Source organism: Canis lupus, chromosome 31 (genome assembly GCF_011100685.1).
Source record: "Canis lupus familiaris isolate Mischka breed German Shepherd chromosome 31, alternate assembly UU_Cfam_GSD_1.0, whole genome shotgun sequence".
Taxonomy (NCBI): Eukaryota; Metazoa; Chordata; class Mammalia; order Carnivora; family Canidae; genus Canis; species Canis lupus.
This window is the reverse complement of record NC_049252.1, coordinates 13764392-13780392: the sequence shown is the minus strand read 5'-3', so window position 1 is coordinate 13780392 and position 16001 is coordinate 13764392. Positions and strand designations below refer to the sequence as shown.

The 16001-nt window shown below is 35.1% G+C and overlaps 2 long non-coding RNA genes across 2 annotated transcripts in view; one reads left to right on the top strand and one right to left on the bottom strand.

Annotated features, from left to right (window-relative positions):
* The window catches only part of LOC111093427, a 63839-nt gene extending 62474 nt beyond the window's left edge, over positions 1 to 1365 (top strand). Inside the window, exon 5 of the long non-coding RNA XR_005382149.1 lies at positions 1121 to 1365. This is a non-coding gene — a long non-coding RNA (uncharacterized LOC111093427). The remainder of the gene's footprint in view (positions 1 to 1120) is intronic.
* Positions 1 to 16001, bottom strand: part of LOC102154980 — a 385976-nt gene that overhangs the window by 190718 nt on the left and 179257 nt on the right. The window lies entirely within an intron of this gene.

Here is a 16001-nt window from a genome sequence, read left to right as displayed (position 1 = left end):
CTCTGCCATGGTCACAAACACACACATACACATAAATCCCTTCTAATGGGAATAGACACTTTACTATTTCCCATGTGCTAATACTCAGAATGTGTGGCACTTACACGGACTTCATTGTTTTACCCCTTTTAATGGATTCACCTGTAACTAAACATTGGTCTCAAACTCAGCTGCACATTGTAATCACGTGGGAAGATTCTTAGACACTTCTAATGACCTAGCTACTCACCAGACCTATTAAGTCCGAATTACTGTGGTTGAGACCCACGCAACAGTACTTTCTAAAGCTTCTCATGTGATGACAGAGTGCAGCCAGGAATAAAAACATAGGAGAGGGGACACCTGGGTGGCTTGGTGATTGAGTGTCTGCCTTTGGCTCAGGTTGTGATCCCAGAGTCCTGAGATCGAGTCCCACATCAGGCTCCCTGAGAGGAGTCTGCTTCTCCCTCTGCCTATGTCTCTGCCTCTCTGTGCTTCTCATGAATAAATAAATAAAATCTTAAAACACACACACACACATAGGAGAGTCAGTTTAAGTCTGAACCTTTAGTCTAGTTGTGCCTATAGATTTAATGCAACATAAGAGCTTTTAAGGGTACTTAAAAAGAGATGCTGGGAAACAGCTTTCTTTAGGACTCTGATAACTTCATCAAAACGGAAAACACTTGTATCATTGCAATAACTAATCCATCATTTTTAACATGCAGGTCAATGAGGCATCCAACTCTGTTTTGGGGTGAGATTAGAGACAAGAGGGCCCAGCATTTGAAGGACAGCTCAACTAAAACCCACATGGAAGAACAGAATGTAACCCAACTGTTCAAAAAAAAATTAAGATTTTATTTATTTATTAATGAGAGACACAGAGAGGGAGACACAGAGACATAGGCAGAGGGACAAGCAGGCTCCCTGTGGGGAGCTAGATCTGGGATTTGATCCTGTAACTCCAGGATCACGCCCTGAGCTGAAGGCAGACACTCAATCACTGAGCCACCCAGGTGTCTCCAGTTTTTCAAAATTAAGAACTGTTTCATACATTTGGTTGGGGATCACTTCCATAAGAAAATTTGAAGTTATGGTCACAATATTGAGGTCTTACCATTTTTTTCTTTATTTTTAGGCAGCCTGCCACATAGATGTTTATTTTGTGGTGACTTCGACATTTGAATTCAGAATATGAACCAGATTATCAAAGTTTGAAGCCTACCTGAGTAGAATCAAGAAAATATTCTCTCTGGAAATGCCCTGCAAACACTGTTCAATTATTATTATTACTATGTTCAGTTATTATTACCATAATAATTATAATGCTTAACTTGAGGAAAGATACAGATCTTTTTTTTTTTTTTTTTTAAAGGAAAAATGGAGGATCCCTGGATGGCTCCGTGGTTTAGTGCCTGCCTTCAGCTCAGGGTGTGATCCTGAAGATCCAGGATCAAGTCCTGCATCGGGCTCCCTGCATGGAGCCTGCTTCTCCCCCTGCCTGTCTCTGCCTCTTTCTCTCTCTGTGTCTCTCATGAATTAATAAATAAAATCTTTAAAAAAAAAAAGGAAAACACTCTTTGTAAACTTTTGGTGGTATTTTATTATGCACTTCTTTCTAAACACACCATTAGGTAATAAATTAACAAAACCATTCAAACTGTAGTTATTATTACTTTACAATGAAAGGTATCAGCCAGTTGTTTTACACTTGGAAACAACATTCATTCATTCATTATTTTAAATTTAAAATTTGTTTGAGGGCATTAACCAATTTATTTTTAATTTTTTCCAGATTTATTAAAGTATAATTGACAAATAAAATTGTATATATTTAAAAAGTACAATGCGGGGGTCCCCCATGACTCAGGTGGTTAAGCATCTGCCTTTGGCTCAGGTCATGGTTTCGGGGTCCTGGGATCAAGCCCCAATCAGGGCTCCCTGTTTCTCTCTCTCCCCTGCTCATGCTCTCTATCTCTCTTTCAAATAAATAAATAAAATCTTTTAAATAATAAAATGTACAATGTGATAGTATGATATATATATATATATATATATATATATATAGTGAAATACAACTACAATCAGGTTAATACATCCATTACCTCACACATTTAACATTTTATGTGTGTGTGTGTGTGTGTGTGTGATGAGAACATTTAAGATCTGTACATTTAGCAAATTTTGAGTGTATGAGCCAGTATTATTAACTGTGGTCATGATGCTGTACATTAAAATCAATCAATTTAGTAGTTAACATACTCAAACCTCTTAGGAAAGAGATAATATCTACAGATAACAACAAGCTAAATTAGCTTCATGGAGTTAGAACTTCTCATTATTTTTGGCCTCTTCCCTGCTAGGTGGTATCCATTTTATTGTGTGTCTTTTAAAAATATGTTGTTAAAAATATGTCAATGCACTTGTCAGGCAGGTATCCTTAATTAAATTTTAAAGATACGTTTCTTTGTAATAGAATTGGAATTTCTGAAGATACAGAGCTTGACTGAAAAATATCAAGCAGAATATGGGATCTTTGGACTTTAATTATAGAGAAAAATGATCCAGTTCAGTTGACTTAAGTGTCTTCTATAGTGATTCTCACATAGTCCTGTGATTCTCAAAGAATACCTGGACCAGCAGCATCAGCATCACTTGGGAATTTTAGAAATGCAAATTCTCAGGTTCCACCCAACCTTACTGAATCAGGAACTCTGAGGTTGGGGCCAGCAATCTGTTTTAACAAACCTTCTCTGTGATCCTATTAGACTCTGAAGTTTGAGGATCTCTGACAATGATAAAAATGCCCAAAAAGGTAATAGAACAAACAATAAAACTTATGACTCTTCTGCTATTCTTGTTTTATTTTGCCCAGGAAGTTCATTTTTATCTTCAGTAGAATTAATCAGGGTACCTACCATTCTATTATATTTTTCCATTACATGTCAAAGATTCATGACTGGTTTTCAACATCTTTCAAAGTACACTTAAGTGATCATTAATTCTTCACATTTGCTTTCAAAAATTCTTTCAAGCAGCAGAGTGTTAGATTTCACGTGTGCTTTACTTACCTCATTGAGATAATGTTACTATAATGATCTCACTTATATGTTGCATAATTAGATCTAATATCTCTCTAATGAGATACACCATGTTATTTGGAACCAGCTGCTCTATCATGGATAGCGAAGGACACTCTACGCTAAATTTTCCAAGGTATTCAAGAATAATGTTAAGTGGTCATTTCATACAAATTATTTTTTCTCCTTTCTTTAAGAATCTATTTGTTTCTGCATGTATATTAATATTCAAAATTAGACTAAAGGAGTCAGCTAGCTTTGGCATGAGACATAGTACACAACAATTATTTGCTGAGATAATAAAAACTCTCCATTACCAAGAAAAAAAACCCAATTACCTGAGATTATAGACCAGGGTGCTCTGACATTCTTGCGTTTGTACATTTATACTATATGTTAAATTCTTATATTATAGTCTAAGAAAGAATGTTTTTATATCAATAATATATTCATTAGCAAGGAGCTACATGTAGGCATAAGAAGGTGGTAGCCATTTCTTCAGTAACTGCTTATGTATGTTCAATAAATATGAGATGGAAATAAGTACATATATATCTTTGGGGCTTGCTTCACTGGTTCCTCACTCATATAAAAATACCTATGTGCATCTTTAATATTGACAAATGAATACACAATAGACATATGTAGATACACAAAGTGGACTGCGTGGTGCATACCCACTAGTTTATATTCAACGGTATTCTCATCTCTCTGCTGAATGTAAATACACGACTATTTATCTAAATTGTATTTGCTTGTTAATGAAACCAGAGCATGCAGCTTTTTATGAAAGTGTGGTGAATTAATGGCTAAGATTACTTCACCTCCCTACAGCCTTCCGAGTCTCTACAGAAGGAGGAAATTAAGGGAGACAAACTGAACTGTGATGCTCCGGGACTCCCTTGATTCCGCCTGTCACCGTTGTAAGCCAGCTCAAGGCCTCAGGGGAGTCGCCTGCTCTCGCCTTCCGCAGCCAGCCAGACGGTGACGGCCCACTGCTTTTATTCATTACCCTGAATGTAATGCACTAAATTTAACAAGTAACACACTCAGCGGGAATTTATTGGCCTTTTGCAGCATGATTGCAAGGTAGGATATGGATATGGATTCCAATTACTGTTGACACCCAGATAAGAAGAACAAAGCCTATATATAATTATTAATCAAGGTTGATATTTTAAGGAAATGAAAATAAATAAATAAATAACTCACTCACTCTATAGTATTTGAAGTAAATGCTCCCAGGTTGAAAGAACTCTCTCCCTGCTTACACAATAGTAGCATTCCCATTAAATATAATAACAATAATAAAATAGCAACGTAGTGGCAAAGTGATCCTCTAAAGCAACAATTTTCACATCAAAATGGCTATGTGGAGCAGAGGTACAGTAGAGAAAAGGCTAACAAAGTCCTCATAATAAGTAAATGAGCGGTCAAATAAACACTAATCCTTAAGGATTTAATATTTTAGTTAGAAAAAAATACTCCATTTAATATTGTTATTCCAGATGACAGTTACATATAGCTCTATTTGAATATGGTAGGAGGAGTGATTTAAAAAAATACGGGGTCATACTTTCACATCAATAGCACTGGGATTACCTGAACATAAAAATTAAATATTGTTGGCATACAGATATTTATGAGGAACTTCAAAGTCCTTGGTTGCTATATGAACATGAGAAAAGGAGTTAGAATTTTCACTCACTTTGGGCAAGGGTTTATTATAGCTGTTGTTTGTTTTATTTATAAAGGCCAAAGGAATACAATAAATGTAAAGGCATAGAAGAGAGAGAACATGATTTTATTTTATCAGACTGTATATAAATGAAAAATGTTAAATGTATAAGGTGTATGAAAACAAAGAGAACATCACCTTCTCCATGATTAACCCAAATGGCCAATTTATTATTGAAATAAGAGGCAACATGCATCACTGGTAAAGGTTTGAACTCTCACATTACAAAGAATCATATCCTGGCTTTGATAATTACTAGTACTCTGACCTTGAGCCACTAATTTAATCTCTCTTAGCCTGTTACCTCAAGTGTAAAATAGGGATGATTATAGTAGCTACCTGTGTTGTTATATTGCATTATATACTTCAAAGTTGCTAAGAAACCAGATTAAATGTTCTCACCACAAAAAAGAAGTGATCATTATGGGACATGATGGTGGTGGTAGCTAATGCTATTGTAGTAATCATATTCCAATTTATAAAGGTTTCAAATCAATATATGATACACCCTAAACTTACACAATGTTAGATGTCAATTATATCTCAAAACATAGTTCTGACAAATAATATGGTTTTGAGCACAAAGTAAAAACTCAATAGATATTAGCAAATTTTATATGTTTAGTACTATTTCAATATACTTGATATTAAAAATCACTAAACCAGGAAACAAATAGCATCATAATCTCCAGATAAGCTTCAGTACAAATTTGAGCTCAGAGACCTTTTGATGGGAAGAAGACATATTCTATTACTCTGATAAGTTTGGAATTGAGGGCTATAATTTTAATGGCAAAATCTTATAACTGTGTGAAGTTAAACAAAATACATTTCTGATACTGTGTGTACTAAGGTATAACATTGGTCTAATAACACCTGCCTTTGAGGGTATATGGTAAAATTAGAGAAAATATATGAATGTGTATATCTCCATGAAACTCAAAGCATAGCCTAGTACCATCCAAAAATGGAGATATTTTTCTTTTAGGATCTACAGATGGACACATGTATTTAGTTATCATTGCAATTCCACTTAGAATTCATTACCATCCCTATTACTTAGGAAATGAAATGAAGGATGAAATCTTAATTGGTCTTTTCAAAACCACAGAATTAATAACAAGAGCCTCAACTTACCTTAGGTCAAAGTGACCATAGGTCAGTGTTCTTTCTACTAGAGTAACCTCCTTTTGTAGATGAGAAGATAAAGGTAGATCACTGATAAAATATGTTTCTGTGTGTGTTTGTGTGTTATGAAACAGGGATGTGCTCTTGATAATTGGTACACAGTTTGGGTTTTAAAAGAGGGTAGGTAAATGAAAATCATCTATGCTATGCCATGGTTCTCTTTGCCTTTTCCAAGAATGTCATGGAGCTTATCTATTTAAGGCCTGAAAAAATTGATATACTGAAATAAAATTATTTCCAGAAGTGTAAAAAAGTACTTCTATTCCAATATCACCTATGGACTGGGGGATCAATCTTCATAAAGCCTCTAGTCCGAAGGAAGCAGTTAAGTGACATGAATTCCATCATAACAATAAAATGATTATTTAAATTGAAAAATTTAACTAAAACTGACAAAGAGCATTTCTCTCTATATATACATAAATATCCTAATATTTTTACTATTGAATTCAATCTCTTCTCTAGAACAATTTGTATTCCACAATAAAGAGGATCCACATGTAAAAGCTGTTCACAGAACTTACAGATAGAAATCTAATCTTCTGAATAGAGAAACATGGATAACATTTTAAAAATTAAGGAAAAAGAAATTAAGTCAAATAATACTTTAAGTAAAACATGAGTAAATGCTCACACTGAATGAAATTCATTGGCTGATGAATGGATAAAGAAGATTATATATATATATAATATATATTATATATATATATATAATCTTAGCCCAAAAAGAATTAAATCTTGCCATTTGCAATGACATGGATAGAGCTACAGAGTATTATGCTAAGTGAAATAAGTCAGTCAAAGAAAGACAGATACCATATGATTTCACCTTTATGTGAAATTTAAGAAGAAAAACAATCATGGGGGGAGAAAGAGAGAGGCAAAGCAAGAAATAGATTTTTTAACTATAGAGATCAAATGATGGCTACCAGAGGGTATAGGGGCAGGAGGATGGTTGAAACAGGTGATGGGGATTAGGGAGGGCACCTATTTTGATGAGCACCAGGTGATGTATGGAGGTGTCAAATCAGTATATTGTACATCTGAAACAAATATTACACTGTATGGTAACTAACTGGAATTTAAATAAAAACTTAAAAAACAATAAAAGATAAAAAATTAATCCCTTCACTCATTCATTCAACAATGATATACTAACTGCCTTGTTTTTGCAAGTTCTGTGCTAGTACTGAGGATATAGGACTAGCCACTGCTCATAAGGCATTGAAGAAAGATATGAAACAATCATATAATTAAAATTTTAATGAGGATGTTGGCTGAAAAGGGAGCCTATATAGGGATTTCAATCTGTTCTTGGGTAGGGGTCAGAAAGATATCATCAGGAAGTAACTTCACATTTGTGAACTTAGTCCTCATACTAACTCAATGAGACCAGTGCTGCTATCATCACCCTATTTAGATAAGAAAACTGAGGCGAAAAAGGCATTAAATATATTAACAAATCAGACAGTTGGTAAAGGGTAAATGCAAGATCCAAACCCAGGCTATCTGGTTTTAGACTCTGCTTTTAGCCACTGTGCTATGGATGTTCCTGCTCATTTGTGAGGAGTAATGAACACAGTCCAGAGAGAAAGACATATGAAAAGAACCTGAGGTGGACAAGAACCAGTGTTCTACATAGGAGCTGCACTGCTCAATAGAAATATGAGCCACATATGTAATTTTAAATTTTCTAGTAGCCATGTTATGAAAAGTAAAAAGAAACAGGTGCATATAGTACCCAGGAGAGGTGATTTGGCAGTTTCTTATAAAACTAAACATGCAAATATCATATGACCCAGCAGCTGTACTCAAGCATTTACCCCAGATAAATGAAAATATATATTCACACACAAATCTGTACAGGAATGATTTTGACAATTTAATTCATAGCAGAAACTAGAAACTAGAACCAACCCGGGTGTCCTTCGATGGGTGAGTAGTTAAAGTACAGTATATCCAGCTCATGGAAGGCTATTTGGCAATAAAGATGAATGGATTATTGATGCAGGCAATGACTGGGGTCAATCTTGAAGGAAATATACAATGGAAAAAAAGCCAATTCCCAAAGAATACAACCTGCATGATTCCATTTACATAACATTTTTGCCATGAGAGAGTTATATAAATGGAGAACAGACTAGTGGTTGCTAAAGTTAGGGCCGAGGGAAGGATGGAGCACAGATACCGGGTAGATGTGGTTATAAAGATTCAGTGAAGGAACTATTTTGAATCTTGATGTGGTGGTACCCACATATGTGATAAAATTAAATAGAACTAAGCACACATGCACACACACACATGCATACGTACAATTAAAACTAGGGAAATAGGGGTAGAATTGTATCATTGTCAATATCATCGTCAATACCATCATGATAGATTTGCAAGATATTACCATTGGGCAAAACTTTAGAGAAAGGGAACATGTGATTTATCTGTATTATTTCTTACAATTACATGGGAATCTAGAATTATTTCAAAATAAAAGTGTTAATTAAAGAAAAGAGGGACGCCTGGGTGGCTCAGCGGTTGAGTGTCTGCCTTTGGTTCAGGGCGTGATTCCGGAGTCCTGGGATCAAGTCCCACATTGGGCTCCCTGCATGGAACCTGCTTCTCCCTCTGTCTGTGTCTCTCATGAATAAATAAATAAAATCTTTAAAAAAAATAAAGAAAAGAGATTTAGTTTATTTTATCCTACTTAATCCAATACATTTGAAATACTTCCATTTCAACATATTAAATAATATAAAAATTATGGAGATATTTCACTTTATTTTAGACTATCCAATTAAACCAGCCATGTTCCAAGTTCTCAAGAGTCAGATATGGCTAGGGCTACCATACTGGGTAGCATAAGTGTTGTGAATACAAAGATAAGAAGTGAAGACAGAGATTTAAGACGTAGGCATGGGTCAAGTTATACAAATGGCACTTGTAATAAAATCCAGGGTCATTGCAGTGGCCTAGAGAACCTAGTAATATAGCAATCTCCTGCCTTCCCCCTCCCTCGTTCTCCTCAGCCATGTTGAAGTACTTGCTCTTTCTGGAAAATCCCAAGTATGCTCCAGTCTCAGGAATCCTGCTCTTGCTGTTTTCCCTAACCCCAGAATCTCTCTCTAACTTGTTACCATGCTAAGAATTGTCTCTGCTCAGATGTCTGTCAGAAGGTGTTTCCTGACCTACTTAAATAGAAGAGCAAATTCCACTATTCTCCATTGCTCTCCATCCATGCATTATACTACTTTAATTTTCTTGACAATACTTATACCCCTGGACATTCTACATATTTCCTTGCCTATTGTCAGTTTCCCACAGAGCCTGGAAGAGTGCCTGCTGTACAGAATACATCCCATGGATATTTGCTGAATGAATTGTTTGATGAACACATTAACTATGTTTAACACTTTCACTATTCTCAAATGAACTGCCTGCCTCAAATAAAATCTATGTTTTCCTGGAATTCAAAATCTGACATGATAAATGTCAGAAATTGGGTTAAGTTTTTATCTATTTTATTATATTTTGGTCTCCTGAATTTTAAAAATACAATGCACAGAAGCAATGTCTTTATATCCCCCCCAAATCAACAAGATATATATATATATATTTTTTAATTATTTATTTTAGAGAGAGAAAGAGAAAGAGAAAGGGAGTGAGCACAAGTGGGGGAGAGGCAAAGGGAGAGAGAGAGAGAGAATCTCAAGCAGATTTCACACAGCGTGGAGCCAGATGCAAGGCTTGATCTCACAACCCCGAGATCATGACCTAAGCTGAAATCAAGAGTTGGATGTTTAATCAACTGAGCCACCCAGGTGCCCCAATCAAAAAGATATTTTTCATTCAAAGATTAAGTTTTTGGTTAAAAGTTTTTTTTAAACATTATCTCTTATTTTTAGAGAACTTATTTCTGATATAAGACCATTTAATTTATATTTTATTACTATATATGTGGTAAATTTATGTACATCTTGTGGTAAAATTCACTTTTCACCAAGTAAATACATTCAGAAATTCTGTAAAATGGTATTCACTATTTCTAAAGGTGTCATCAAAACTCTCCTAGTACGTTGGGCCTTTCATGACCTGTCACCTTCTGAGGGAAGCATTCTCCAATAACCACCAGAATTTCTTTCTCTCTCATACTTCCCTCATTGCATCCAATATCTACCTTCAACATCTATTCCAGTCTACTTATATCAGAGATATTAATGAAAATGTTCTCACTCCAGGAAGGTAGAAACTGTCTTTTTCTAAGTCACTAACATAATGATTTACACTTCTCAGTTGGACTTAGATAAATAAATATTTGATGAATGAATTTTGTTTTGTTTTAGTAATGTATGCATATATCTAATCTAGAAGATTTGATAGGCAAATGTTGCATAAGACAACCTCTCAAACGCAAATTCTTACCGTCCAGTATTTTTTCCAGAAAAGAACTAATATTTATTAAGCTCCTAAGATACATTAAAGATTTAACATGTGATCTCATTTAGTCCCCATAATGTATGGAATATCATTAACTCTGTCTATGAAGAAATGAAAGCTCAGAAAAAACATAGCTTTTACAAGGTCTAATGGCTGTTAAATGTCAGGATTCTCTCTGTCCCAAGTCTAAGGTATTATTTCATACTTTACAGTAGTAATACTTGAATGTAGAAATAGCTTCTAGAACAAGTGATACAGCTATCTATTTTGTTATCAGAGTTACCTAAAGTTTCTGAGCCCCAAAAGAGAATATTGATAAATCAAGGCTTATCTACAGAACTGCAACCAAAATATGCTGAGCTTCTAAAACTGCATTTCATGTCTGATTAAGGAATTGGAGAATTTTATCCAAGAAAACAGTAAATGATACTGCATAGTGAGGAATTTGGCCTCGCCCAAGAGAGATCTGGCCTTTGTTGTACTTAGCTTCTGGTAGGTAACCTCTAAACCCTTGGAATTTCCCAAGTGACAGGAATCTATGTTTTTCATGGTAGCCCCTCTGGAAACCCTGGTAAATCAATCAATCATGTTTATGTAATAAAGCTCCCATAAAAACTCTGGATGCTGAAGCTCACATAGGCCTCCCCTGTTGGCATTACTATAGGCATATTGTCACATACTAGTAGAGAAACAGGTTCTGAGAATAATGAAAGGTTCACATTTGGAACCCTCCCAGACTCTGCACTGTATCTCTTCCTTTGGCTGATTTTTGGCATCATTTCCCTGCAACAATTGTAACTCTAAGTGCAGTAGATTTCAGTTAGTTCTGTGAGTCTTTCTAGTAAATTAGCAAATGTGAGGGTTGATCTGAGAAACCCTGAACATACAGTTGATGTCAGAAGTAAGGGTGGTTTGTGTGGATGCTAACTTTGTGGTTGCACCCCAACTCCTTGGAGTTGGGTTCAAAAATCTTGGGCAGCCTGGCTGGTCTGGAAGACGATGCTTTAACTCCATGTAAATGTGTAATAGCAATAATACAATAAATTTAAAGATGTTTAAAAATGTATTATAGCATATTAAATATTTGTTGGGGAGAGGAGCATGAAAATTGACCTCAAATATCCAGAATATGATCAGGTGGACATGTTTGGTATTTCTCAGAGACAAAATGTGGCTCAAAGTAAGAAAGAAGTTTCTAAAAATTAGAGCTACCCAAAGATATCTTTAGCTACCCAAGAAAGTAGTAAGCTCCTTACCTTTGAAAATCTTAACTTCCAGCATAGAATGCTCTAAGCTAGATGTATTGTTAAGGGATTCCAGTCTCAGAAGGGAGGATGGATGATTTTAAAGACATCTTCAGACTCTGAAATTCGGCAATTTCATGGTCTCTATTTCTTCAAAATAGCAACTAATAAAGCCAAGCTTACATGCTTGCTTAATAGGTCACGGTCTTCAATTTGGCTCTTACAAAAGTCTGTAATTTTGCTTGGCTTAAAAATACCAGGGGGAAAAAAAAGGATGCTCTAGGAAAGAATATTTCAATCTATGTAATCCTGGCTCAAATCTTCCCATGTAAGTTTTTTCATTATCAGTATAAATTAAAGAATATTTACTTTCGAATGTAAATAGAAAGCTTACCTTCTCTGAAAAACCATTCTAACACTAATACAGAATTTTGATGATGTACCATAAGAATTGGCATTCTGTTACAAATCAATCAAATTGCAGAAGAGCCTTTTCAAATGAATTATGGACGCATATAACAAAATCTAAAATTGTCACAAAAGAACATAAACCATACACCTAACAATTTAATTTAATGCAAAATATATTTACATTTATTAATAAATTAGTTTATTATAAAACTTTTTCTTCACATTATAGCATACTAAATGTTGTACCATTTAACAACTACACATATTAGTTTTATACGTTATATACATATATACATATAACAACTAAATGTTGTTCACATCAATAGCTCAGGAAATATATCTTCTGAAGCTTCCTGAGCAATTGCCATTTCTTTTTTTTTTTTTAAGATTGTATTTATTTATGTGAGACACACAGAGAGGCAGAAACATAGGCAGAGGAGAAGCAGGATCCCCATGGGGAGCCCAATGTGGGACTTGATCCTGGGACCCCGGGATCATGATCACTGAGCCATCCAGGCATCTTGCAATTGCCATTTCTTCATACTGAACTGATTTTTTAGAATCTTAAGTAAAATTCCGAGTATGAGTTTTATTGAACCATCAAAAGCTAACCTGTTCTAGTATAAGTTGCATTTCACATGTTTTTGTTAATTCTCTAATCAGCACAAAGCATTGTCATCGCAAGCAACACAAAAGCACTATATTTAAGACAATTTTATAACCTGACATGTTATAGAATAAAATGTGAAATAAAATAATAAAAATCCTACCATTTGAGAAGTGTAATAATTCCTGGTCCAACCTCACCCAGAGTATCTTATTGCTATTTTTCTGCAGAGATTATAAATTTGGGGTTGCCTTGAGCTATGTTTGTCAATTTGTACAACAACCTCATCATTTTGCTAAAGGCTCAGCCTGTTCTAGGTTCCTAACTGTAACAAGAAAGATATTATATAAACTAATAATTTAAAAGTTATATATTAGATTAAGGAACTTAATTAAAACAGAAAGGTTTTTTTAAAAATTGGTAACAATGAGGTGTTATAACAAAACAATATGTCTACATTCTCACTTTGGGGATTAAAGCAGTAGAACGAATAGAAGTATAAGAAGTGTGTCATAGACTCCCACATTTCATTTTGTAGATTTATGGAACTTCCCGGAAAGACCTCTCCAATTCCTGATATGGTAGGATAGATCCAGGGAACCTTAGAAGTTGAAGAGAACTCATTAAGGTAACATAGTTCTCAGTGTCTAAGTAGGATATTCTCAAACAGCTTTATGATAGAATGTGAGTCTAATTTTAGTGATGTATTACTCAATAACTGGAGTATTTTTTACATGATACCATAGCTTTGAGTTGAAAGCACCCACACAAATGGAAAACTAACTATAACTTATTTATCCCCAATAAATATATAGTGGAAAGATTTCTTCTTCATATCTGGCAAGGGATATGAGATTAGAGTTCTGTCACAATGAGATAACTATAAATTAAAAGTCCTTAATTTTCCAGTATTTTTTTTAATAAGAAGAATGAGAAAGGCAACCAGAAAGGTGGCTATTTAAAAGCCTATACATTTCTGAAAGCCCATACACAATCACATACTTTTATTTCCATTCCTAAGAGTACACATACAGTTCTGCTTTTATTTTTTTTAAGATTTTATTTATCTATTCTTGAAAGGCACAGATGGAGATAGGCAGAGACTTAGGCAGAGGAAGAAGCAGGCTCCATGCAGGGAGCCCAATGTGGGACTCGATCCTGGGACTCCGGGATCATGCCCTGAGCCCAAGGCAGAGGCTCAACTGTTGAGCCACCCAGGTGTCCCTACACTTCTGTCCCTGTGTGGCTCAGTCGGTTGAGTGTCTGCCTTCAGCTTCGCTCATCATCCCAGGGTCCTGGAATCAAGTCCCGCATTGGGCTCCCCGCTCAGGGAGGAGTCTCCTTCTTCCTCTCCTCTGCCTTTCCCCCCACTCATGCATGCATGTGCTCTCTCTCTCCCTCAAATATATAAGTAAAATCTTTATGAAAAAGAAAATAAAAGACAGTTGAGATTTTATATCATGACTTCATATTTTTATCTCAACTCTGCATTCCAGCATAGTGCAAGGATGTACCATCCTTTTGGAGAAGGCTGAAATAGTTCACATGCTCCACCAGAAGATAATTCTGATGCTTTGAAATGCCTCTGAAATCTAGTCCATATTAGTCTTCTCTAAAGTTCTTATAAAGGTAAGGGTCACCACTACAATCTGATTCTAATACAATATTCCTCATTCTTTTCTGAGAATGACCAAGGATTATTTTAGACTAGAGAAGTTATACATATATACTTTATAGTTGTTTAAGGATACTTCCCTGAGCATTTCTCCTAAATTTAATCCAAATTCAGACATATAAGTAGAATAATACAGAGTTTGATATTCATTAGGGTAATGGTGCTCAAACTTGCTCAGTTTTGCAGAATCACTGAAGATTAAGGTGCTCTTTTTGAAACATCATAAAATAATAGCATATTAGGGCACCTGGGTGGCTTAGCCCCTTAAGTATCTGGTCATGCCCCAGAGTCCCTGATTGAGTCCTGAGTCAGGCTCCCTACTCAGTTTGGTGTCTGATTTTCCCTCTCCCTCTGCCCCTTCCCCAACTTGTGTATACTCTCATATTCTCTCTCAAATAAACAAATAAAATCTTAAAAAATAATGGTGCATTAAATTCTAACATAAGAGTTTGTAATAGTTTATTCCTAGATGATGCAACCATAATGTATTCTTACAAAATCACAAACATCCTCCCACTTAGCACAACAAAGACAACCTAGAAAGCTTGTGTGCTCCCTGGTACAATGTACACAAGACCATTTATGTAAATCTTGCTGAAACAAAACAAAAACAAACAAAGCATCTTTTGATTGTGGCTCAGGTCATGACCTTACGGTGATGAGATTGAGCCCCACATTGGACTCCACACTCAATGGGGGGGTCTGCTTGAGATTCCCCTCCGTCTCCCTCTATCTCCCCCTCTTTCTTTCTCTCTAAAATAAATAAAGCCTAAAAAAAGGAAATATGTCAACCAAATGCCATGTGTGGCCCCTGTTTGAATCCTCATTCAAACAAATTAATTGTAAAAAAAAATTAATGAGACCATCAGGAAAATGTATATACCTTTATGGAATGTTTGATGATATTAGGGAACTACTGTAAATGTTTGCAGGTGTAATTATATTATACTTAAAAAAATAGTATTCTACTTTTAGAGATATATACTGAACTATTTATTGATGTATGCATATCATATCGTGCATGGGCTTGCTTTAAAGTAATCCAGGAAATTAAGAATGAGTGAATGGTAGGTATAGATGAAACTAGTTTGGCCATAAATTAAAGTTGAATAGCTGAGAATATATCTGAAAGAAATGAAATCACTATACCAGCATGTTCATTACAGCATTATTTACAATAGTCAAGTTACGGAAATAACCTAAGTATATATGTCAGCCATAAAAAAGGAAATCCTGTCATTTGGAGAAACATGAATGAACCTTGAGGGCATTATGCTAAGTGAAATAAGCCAAACAAAGAAAGACAAATATTGTATGATCTCACACATGGAATCTAAAAAAAAAAAAAAAAAAAAGAAACTCGTGAAAACAGATTGTAGGTTAGTGGCTGCTAGGGTCTGAGTAGTGGGGGGGGGGTGGTAAATGGTGGTCAAAGTGTACAAAATACCAGTTATAAAATGAGTGAGTTCTGGGGATTTAACATATGGCATGGAGACTTTAGTTAATATTGTATCATATACCTTAAAGTTGGTAAGAGAGTAGATCTTAACTCTTCTGACCACCAAAAAAAGTAATTGTGTAACTGTAGAAGATAATGGATGTGTTGACTTTCTTATTGTGGTAATCATTTTGCAATATATTTCAT